The sequence below is a fragment of the Macaca fascicularis genome, chromosome 6, assembly GCF_037993035.2.
Source record: "Macaca fascicularis isolate 582-1 chromosome 6, T2T-MFA8v1.1".
NCBI lineage: Eukaryota > Metazoa > Chordata > Mammalia > Primates > Cercopithecidae > Macaca > Macaca fascicularis.
This window is the reverse complement of record NC_088380.1, coordinates 56,642,984-56,652,762: the sequence shown is the minus strand read 5'-3', so window position 1 is coordinate 56,652,762 and position 9,779 is coordinate 56,642,984. Positions and strand designations below refer to the sequence as shown.

The 9,779-nt window shown below is 34.7% G+C and overlaps 1 pseudogene; it reads right to left on the bottom strand.

Moving 5' to 3' along the window:
• Positions 1 to 279: 279 nt before the first annotated feature.
• LOC123574305 (small nucleolar RNA U13) lies at positions 280 to 375 on the bottom strand (annotated as a pseudogene).
• Between the last annotated feature and the right edge of the window lie 9,404 nt (positions 376 to 9,779).

The following is a 9,779-nucleotide window of genomic DNA, read 5'->3' as shown; positions in this document are numbered from 1 at the left end:
TATTTTCCTTCTCTTCCCACTTACTGGGAGATGACAAGTGAAGCAGTTCCCTTGGACCTGAGGGAAGCCGCATGTCAATTATGGAAGTTTCTATTGCCTTCTACTGTCTATTTTCACATTTTTAGGCAACTTTAATACAGCTGCTTATATCACATATAGCAGGCGAAAGAGAAGAATTATCAAGTGTTTGATACGTGTACTATTTATCTTCCAATTTAGCAATTTTATTGATCAATAATAATTTATGCCAATAGATACTTCTTTTTTCCCCTAAGTTCACATCAGATGGATCAACATCATAACAAGGTTGGAGGAAAGCACATCTCACAATAAATGTGAAAACCCAATCATCCTGTTTATGAACTACAAAAGGATCAATAGGTACTTCTCTTACATGTGGATACTTTAAGAAAGTGTTATCTATCAGTCATTCATAATCTGATGTATAGGAGTATAATCATAGAATATAATAAACATATTGTTGACAATAACAGAACTCAGAATAATCAGAATTTAAACTGTCGATGAGTTGGATGAGTGGCAGATATTTAGTTTTGGAGAATGGAGTACTTGTTAAGAGTGTTGTTAGGTGAAAATAGTAGATTTGTATAGCTGTAAATAGGCCACTATCAGGGCCCTGTGTGATTGAATGAAAAATACAAAGGCAAAGTTCAGAAAAATAGCATTAGCAGGACCAAAAGTTAACTCTGGCTCTTTTGCAGTTTTGATCAGAGATCTACTTGTATGCATTGCATTTTTGGATCACACTCTACATATAGGGAAACATAGTCACCAAGGCCTATTTTTGGCTTTTTGTGGCACAAGGTGTAGTGCCTAATGAGAGCCATAAGGAAAATCTTGCAGGCTAGAAACATTAGTCAACCCCAACTCAGCCCAGGCCCTTTGTCTAGTAGACATACAGTGCTGTCTACTCTATACCAGAATTTACAGTTTGAATTTAAAGAAGGATAAGGGGGGGGGGGGGAGCCAGAATAAGAACAAAAACAATGAACAGTGGGAGGGAATATTTATCAGACACTGCTATTGGAAGGAAATTCACTTTATTTTGTTTATATGACTCCTCACCTTGATTCTACTTCTCTCACTTCTCTTCTCTATATTAATAAAGATAGGCCTTTCAGGTTTCTCTTTTTAGTGACGTATGAAACTTATTATGATGAATGTTAATGAAAAAGTTGTTGCTTGAAGTGTTGAAGTTATTTTAGTGTTCTTCTCACAATGAATGCTATTTTTCAATAGAAAGAGAATGTGCAGTTATGAAATTAGAATAAGCAAGCAGACAATGCCATTTTATCCTAATAATGACATGTAATATATTACCATGCTAAAAGTCACCAGTATCAACACATCACTTTGAAAGAATGAAGGTGCATGATTGAACTAGACGCAAAATAAATTTTACATAAAATATTGGATTTTCCTCCCCACATTCCCATTTGCCCTCTGTCTTTCCTGAAAGCATCTGCTGTTGAAAGAGCTTGCCAAAAATGTCACTGCCAGATTTTGCTGGACATGGGCTCTGATCATTTCCAAATGACAGAAAATCAGCTGTGGGATTTAGGCTCTAAGTAATCATTAACCATAGGCCCTGCATTGACTGGGTGGAAAATATAATGTTCTTAATCTGCCTGATCTGAAAGGTCAAGCTGTGCCACATGCTGCCTGCTCCCAAGGATTCAATACCAGTCACAACGACTGCAACAATAAAACAGCTTTTCCCTAAAAGATAACACATTCTGTTCCCGGTGGTTAGAAGTACAAGCATCCATGTACATATTCTTCATGTTAGAGTTAAGGTATCAATAGTACTTTTTTCATAGAGATGAAAACCATGGGGAAAGACTCAAACATTAGCTTTATGAAATAAAAGAAATGATGGTGTTGGCATCAGTCGGTACAGAAGTCACAATTTTCTTTTTTTTTCTTTTTATTTTATTTTTTTTTTCTGTCTCTTCTAATTGAATGTCTACCTTTGTAAGATATTCATGTATTCTCCAGGTGAAAAGGTTGCCTAAATTCTTCCCAATATATCCTTCAAACATTTATTAAACCGATGGTATTCAAAGACCAGAATTTACTTAAAACTTGTATTTCAATAGCTATTGCTGTCAAAGTATCTAAGTGCCTGGTTCTTTTGTTGGAATTCAGATATTTGTCATTATAGATGTAATGAATCAGGACTTCTGGCTTGTAGTTCAGGCTGTGAGGAGCTTAGGAGTCACAACCTTGTCCTAACAAGAAGCAGAAAGCTGAACAAACTGAAAAATTAACAACTCGTCTTAGATCTGTCAGGGAAGTGAGGACACAGGGTGAACTGTTACCCTTAAAATGGAAGAAACAGAAAGGTGGCTGCAGAGAATCACAACTTTCCACAGCGGAAGGCCGTGAGTAGAATCTTCCACAGGAACCAAAGCTGGGGTAGGAAAACCTGAAGTGTAATTGAAAAATTACCCTGGAGGCTCCGTGTAGACAAATCTAAGAGATAAAAACACTAGGGGAACTCAGGGGTGTGTGTGTGTGTGTGTGTGTGTGTGTGTGTGTGTGTGTGTGTATGTGTGTGTATGTGTGTGTGCGTGTGTGAGAGAGACTGTGTGTGTGTGTGTGTGTGTGTGTGTGAGAGAGAGAGAGAGAGAGAGAGAGAGAGAGAGAAACTTTGTGAGTTGTATTTCCAGGAGCTCTATCAGGTCCTCACAGTGAAGAGCAGAGAAAAATTCCTTTGTGCTTCTGGCATGGGGAGTAGAAAAGAAACCACTTTGAAATACATCAGAGCATCCTGTTCTTCTTAACAAGCCCTGTCCTCAGGAGAAACTATTTTATCAGAGCCTAACATAGGGCAGGGAAATCCAACTTCCAGCCAGCCCCCACTAGGCATGTCCCACCTGAAGCAAGATGAAGACTGAGAAGGGGTACAGGCTCCACAAAAAAGCTGAGACCGAATCTTAGGACTATAGATTGCGTCTCCTTCCCTGACATCTTACCACTAAATTACTAAAGGCCATGTGCTGCAGTTCCTTTTAACCAGTACTTCGTGCCCACCTTTGGCAAAAGATTATAACGCATTATAAACACATAGAAGAAACTGAAAAAGCATCAGAATCTGAGTCAGATATGGCAGTCATATAGGAATTATTGGACCAGGATATTTTTTAGAAAAGCTATGATTAAATATGCTAAGGGCTTTAATGGAAAAAGTAGACAACATGCAAGAACACATAGATAATGTCAGCAGAGAGATGGAAATTCTAAGAAAGGATCGCCTATACACATATTCCTTGTATCTAAAATAAAAGTTGAAATTACAAAAAGAAAACAAAATGCTAGAGATAGAATAAAAATGTAACAAGATGAAGAATGCCTTTGATGGGCTCATTAGTATATTGGACATGGCTGAGGGAAGAATCTCTGAGCTAAAGGATATGACAATAGAAACCTCCAAAACTGAAAGGCAAAGTGAAAAAACAAGAACAGAATATGAGCTGAATGGAACATGAATGGAAACAAGAACTGTGGAACAACTACAAATGATGTAATGAGAGAAAACGAGAAAGGAACGGAAACAATATTTGAAGGAATAATGACTGAGACTTTCCCCAGTTTAATGTCAGGCACCAAACACAGATGCAGGAAACTCAGAGAACACAAAGCAGGATAAATCAAACAAACAAACAAAAAACAAAACAAAATCCAAAGAGCAAAAAACCTCAACCACCTAGACTTATTATATTCAAGCTTTAGAAAAATCAAAGATAAATTTAAAAAAAAAAAACCTGAAAGAAGTCAGGGAGAAAAATACCTTAACTAAAGAGAAACAAAGATAAGAATTATATCTGACTATGCAGAAACCATGCAAGTAAGAAGAGAATGCAATGCAACATTTAACGTGGTGAGAGAGAAAACTACCAACCTAAAGTTAGGTACTCTGAAAAATTACTCTTTAAAAGTGAAAGAGAAATAAGGATTATGTCAGACAAAGATTGAGGGAATTTTTTGCCAGTAGAGCTGCCTTGGAAGAAATATTAAACAGACTTATTCAAAGAGAAGGAAAATGATATGTCAGAAACTTGTATCTATGTGAAGAAAGGAAGATCACCAAAGAAGGAATAAGTGAAAATAAATGAAAACTTTTATCTTTTTTTCTTAACTAATCTAACAGAAAACAGTTCGCTTCAAATATAACACTGTATTTGATTATGCATGCAAACATGTATGTAATATATAACATATATATTCAAGTGAAATAAATACCAGCAAAGATACAAGAGATAAGAGTGATAAATGTAGAATATTTTACTATTATAGGTTACTTGAACAACTCATGAAGTAGTATAGTGTTATTTGAAACTGGACATGTATTAGTTATAAATGTGATAGGGAAGTCACTAAAAAGTTTTTTAAAAGGGGACAATTTATATACTAAGAAAGAAGAGAAAATAAAATCATATGAAATGTTCAATTAAAATAACAGAAGAGCCTGGGAAACCAACAGAGAACCTGTCTCTACAAAAAATTTAAAAACTTAGCCAGGTGTGGTGGTGTACGCCTGTAGTCCCAGCTACTTGGGAGGCTGAAGTGGAAGGATCACTTGAGCCCAGGAGTTCAAGACTGCAGTGAGCTGTGATCATGCCACTGTACTCGGGTCTAGGCGAGAGAGTGAGGCCCTCTCTGGGAAAAAAAAAAAAAGCAAAAGTCAGAAAAAGTGTAAATGACAAATATAGGAGAAAAGAACAAGGGCAACAAATAGAAAACAGTAACAAATATGGTAGATATTTGTCCAACTATATCAATAATCTCTTTAAACAACAAAGGCCTGAATAAGCCAATTAAATGACAGAGATTGTCAGAGTAGATTAAAAAAAAAAAACAAACAAACAAGACCCAACTGTATGTTGTCTATAAGAAATCCACTTTAAATATAAAGATACATATAGATTAAAGGTAAAAGGATATATATATAATGATAATACTAATAAAAATAAAGTCATAGCTATATTAACTATTAACTTTAGACAACTAACTTCATGGAAAGTTATCAAGGATAAAAAAGCCATTGTATAATGCTAAAGGGGTCAATACTTCAAGAAGATAAAACAATCCTTAACGTGTAGGTGCCTAACATACAGCATCAACATATATGAGGCAAAAAAATGTGAGAACTGCATGGAGAAATAGATTAATCCATTATTATAGTTGGAGACTTTAAGACCCCTATCTGGGGGAGGCCGAGGAGGGCAGATCACAAGGTCAGGAGATCTAGACCATCCTGGCTAACACGGTGAAACCCCGACTCTATTAAAAAAAAATACAAAAAATTAGCCGGGTGTAGTGGCACACACCTGGTGTCCCAACTACTCGGGAGGCTGAGGTGGGAGAATCGCTTGAACCTGGGAGGCAGAGGTTTCAGTGAGCTGAGATTGCACCACTGTACTCCAGCCTGGGCAACAGAGCGAGACTCCGTCTCAAAACAAACAAACAAAAAACCCTATCTGGCTGGCAAAGGAATCATTAAGGACATAGTTGAACTCAAAAGTACTAACAACCAACTGATATAATTGACATCTATAGACCACATTATCAAACAACAGTAGAACACACATTCTTCTCAAACTCATAGGGAACATTTACCAAGACAGACAATTTTCTGGTTCATAAAACATGCTTTAACAAATGTAAAAGAATAGAAAACCTACAATATCTACTCTCAGACCACAGTAAAGTTAAATTACAATTCGATAATAGAAAGATAGTTGGAAAATTCCAAAATTCTTGAAGATTAAACAACAGACTTCTAAGTAACATGTGGGTCATAAAAGAAATCTCAGGGGAAAGTAAAAATAAATGAAAACACAAATTATCAGTATTTGTGGAATGTGGGAAAAGCAGTGCTTACAGGAAAATTTATAGCATGAAATGCATACATTAAAGAAAATTCTAAAATTAATAATCTATACTTTCACCTTAGGAAAACTAGAAAAAGAGGAGCAAATTAAATTCAAAGTAAGCAGAAGAAAGAAATAATTTTAAAAATTAGAGCACAAATCAATAAAATGTAAAACAGGAAATTAATACAGAAAATCAGTAAGACTAATAGCTGCTTCTTTGAAAAGATCAATAAAATTAGCAAATTTATAGCCAGAATAACTAAGGAAAAAAACGAGAAGACACAAATTAATAATATCAGAAATGAAAGAGGAGACATACAGATCCTATGGACATTAAAAGGATAATAAAGGCATATTATGAACAAAGCCCATGCCCACAAATTTGATAATCTAGGTGAAATGGATCAAGTTTTTGAAAGACACAACTTGCCAAAACTCACACAAGAATAAATAGACAATCTAAATAGACCTGAATATATTTGTTAAAGGAATTTAATCAACAGTTAACTATCTTCCAAAATGCAAGCACCAAGATGGGTTCACTGGTGAAAACTACCAAATATTCAAGGAAGAAATTAAACCAATTCTCTGAAATCTCTTTCAGAAGATATAAGCAAGGAAAGACTTCCTATCTCATTCTACGAGCTCAGCACTCCCCTATATCAAACTCAAACGACTACATCACAACAAAAGAAAACTATAGACCAACACCTCTCATGAACATAGCTGCAAAAATTCTCAACAAATTATAAGCAAAATCAAATCCAACAATGTAAAAAAAAAAAAGGGATTATACAACATGATCAAGTGGGATTTATTGCAGAAATGTAAGTCTATTTGAACATTTCAAAAATCAATTAATATAATTATCATATTAACAGACAATAGAAAACAAAATCATATGAAGACATAAATAGATGCAGAACAAACACGTCACAAGCACCAGTACCCATTTATGATTAAAAATTCTCAGTAAACTAGGAGTAGAGGGGCATAGCCTCCACTTGTAAAAACAACATTTATAAGAAACCTACAGCTAACACACTTAATGGTGAAAAATTTGAAGTTTTCTCTCCAAGAGCAGGAATACGGCAAAGATATCCTCTCCCACCACTGCTTTTTAACATCATAATGTACGTCCTAGATAATGCAGTGAGACAAGATTTTTAAAAATTTAAAAGGAAGAAATCAAGCTGTCTTTGTTTGCAGATAACATGATTGTATATAGAAAATTCAAAAGAGTCAACAAGAAAAATCCCTCCTAGAACTGATAAGCAATTTTAGCAACATTTCAGTATACATGGTTAAAGTCAATTTTTTTCTTATATACCAGCAATGAATAGGTAGAATTTGAAATTAAAAACACATTAACATTTATAGTAATATCTCCAAAATAAAACACTTAGATATAAACCTAATTAAATATGTATAAGGCTTGTAAAAGTAAAACTAAAAGTTCATTAAAAATATCAAAGAACTAAAAGGAGAGATATTCCATGTTCATAGATAGGAAGACCCAGTATTGTCAAGATACCAGTTCTTCCCAACTTGATATATAAATACAACATAATCTCAATCAAAATCTAGGAAAGTAATTTTGTAGATATCAACAATCTGATTCTAAAATTTATGTGGAAATACTGCCCCAGAATAGCCAACTCAATATTGAAGAATAATAAAATCAGAGGGCTGACAATACACAGCTCCAATAATATAAAACTACGGCAATCAAGAGAGTGTGATATTGGCAAAAGAACAGACAAGTAGATCAATGGCACAGAATAGAGAGTCCGGAAATAGACCCACATAAATATAGTCAACTGATCTTTGACAAAAGAACAAAGGCAATAAAGTGGAATAGATAGTATTTTCAACAAATGGTACTGAAATGACTGGGCATCCACCTGTAAAACAATAAATCTAGACCTCACACCCTTCACAGAAATTAACTCAAAACAGTTCATAAACCAAAATGTAAAATCAGAGCTGTAAAATTCCTAGGAGACAACATGGGAGAAAACCTACGTGACCTTGAATATGACAATGACTGTTTAGATACAACACCAAAGACACTATTCATCAATGAAATAATTCATAAGTGGGACTTCATTAAAATTAAAAATCCCTGCCCTGGGAAAGACAAGCAAGTATGAAAAGTCATGGACTAAAAGAAAATATTTGCAAAAGACACATCTGATAAAAGACTGTTAGCCAAAATAAAAAAGGAACTTTTAAAACTCAAAACTAAGAAAGTGAACAATCTAATTTTTAAAATGGGCCAAAGGTCTTGATAGACATCTAAACAAAGAAGATAATCCAGATAGCAAGTAAGCATATGAAAAGATGTGCAAAAGCATATGTCATTAGGGAATTGCATATTAACATGACAGTGAGACACTACTCCACACTTATTTGAATGATTAAAATTTCAAACTTTGACAACATTAAATGCTAACGAGGATGGAACAGGAACTCTCCTTCACTGCTGATGGAAATGCAAAATGATATAGTCACTGTGGAAAAGTTTGACAGTGTCTTATGGAACTAACCATATGATTCATCAATTGTGATCTTTGGTTATCTACCCAAATGAGTTGAGAACTTACGTCTACACCAAACTCTGTATACAAATATTTATAGCAGCTTTATTTAAAATTGCCAAAAACTTGGAAGCAACAAAGTTGTCTTTCAGTAGTTGAGTGGATAAATAAACCTTGCTACAAGCAGACAATGGAGTATTATTCAGTGCTAAAAAGAAATGAGATAATCAAGCCATGAAAAGAGATCTAAGAAACATAAATGCACATTACTAAGTGAAAAAAGCTGAATAATTAGATTGGCAGTGTTTCAGGCAGCACCATGAACATGGTTTCTGGCACATCAAATGGCATTAAATACATCTTTATTGAACTAAATGATCATTTCAGGAAAATAGACAGTCCCAAGAAAGCTTATGGTCATTTTGATTCATAAATTTGAAGTTTTCTGAGCAGATCATCAAGTGACAAGCAAAAGATTAAAGCTCTGATGCACATGATAAAAAGTCTTCCTTTGAAAATAAATTGAGTCACTGCCGGATCAAGTCAGTTCTCTCTTGTGCTAGCATATCATTTCCTTCATCAAAATGCTGCTGATAGGTTTTGTTCACCCAACAGATTATCAGGATTCCTGGCCTTTTCATATCATACACCACCTATAATGTGATACTATTTTCAACATACTGGGGAGAATGGAGTGGCTGCTAAGTGAGATGATTCTTCTTTCTTTGTAGAGCACAACTTTTCAGGTGCTCTTCATCTTCCTGAAGATGCCAGGTACGTGTGGTATTTTTGTGTGTGTGTGAAGCTGGTGAGTTTTATCCTGTATTTCTTAACAACATCATTTTAGTTTCCTTACATTCAAATAATAGCATTCACTCGGATGTGCCACATATTCTGATAGGTGCTAGAGATAAGAGAAGCAAGGCATTGTCCCTGGTATCAAAGAGCTCACAATCTCATTAAGGAAATATAACTGTAATCTACAATTAAAGTGCAAGAAACAAATTAAGAGATCCAGTTTCTTTAGGGGCCATTTCAATTTCTTACATATGTGAAAATATGCAGATGATGTTATCACTAAATGTCAATAGAAAAAAAAAGACTGACCAGAAAAAGAACCAGAAAAATGAACCTCTTTGGTATATCAAACAAGATTCACTTGCCTAAAAGAAACATAAGAAAATCACAATTAAGATACAGTCATATATAGCATAGCAACATTTTGACCAGTGATAGACCAAATACATGACAGTGGTCCAATAAAATGATAATGGAGCTGCCCTATACAGGTGTATCATTTGTAATCCTTTTTAACCATATTTTTATTGTACCTTTGCTT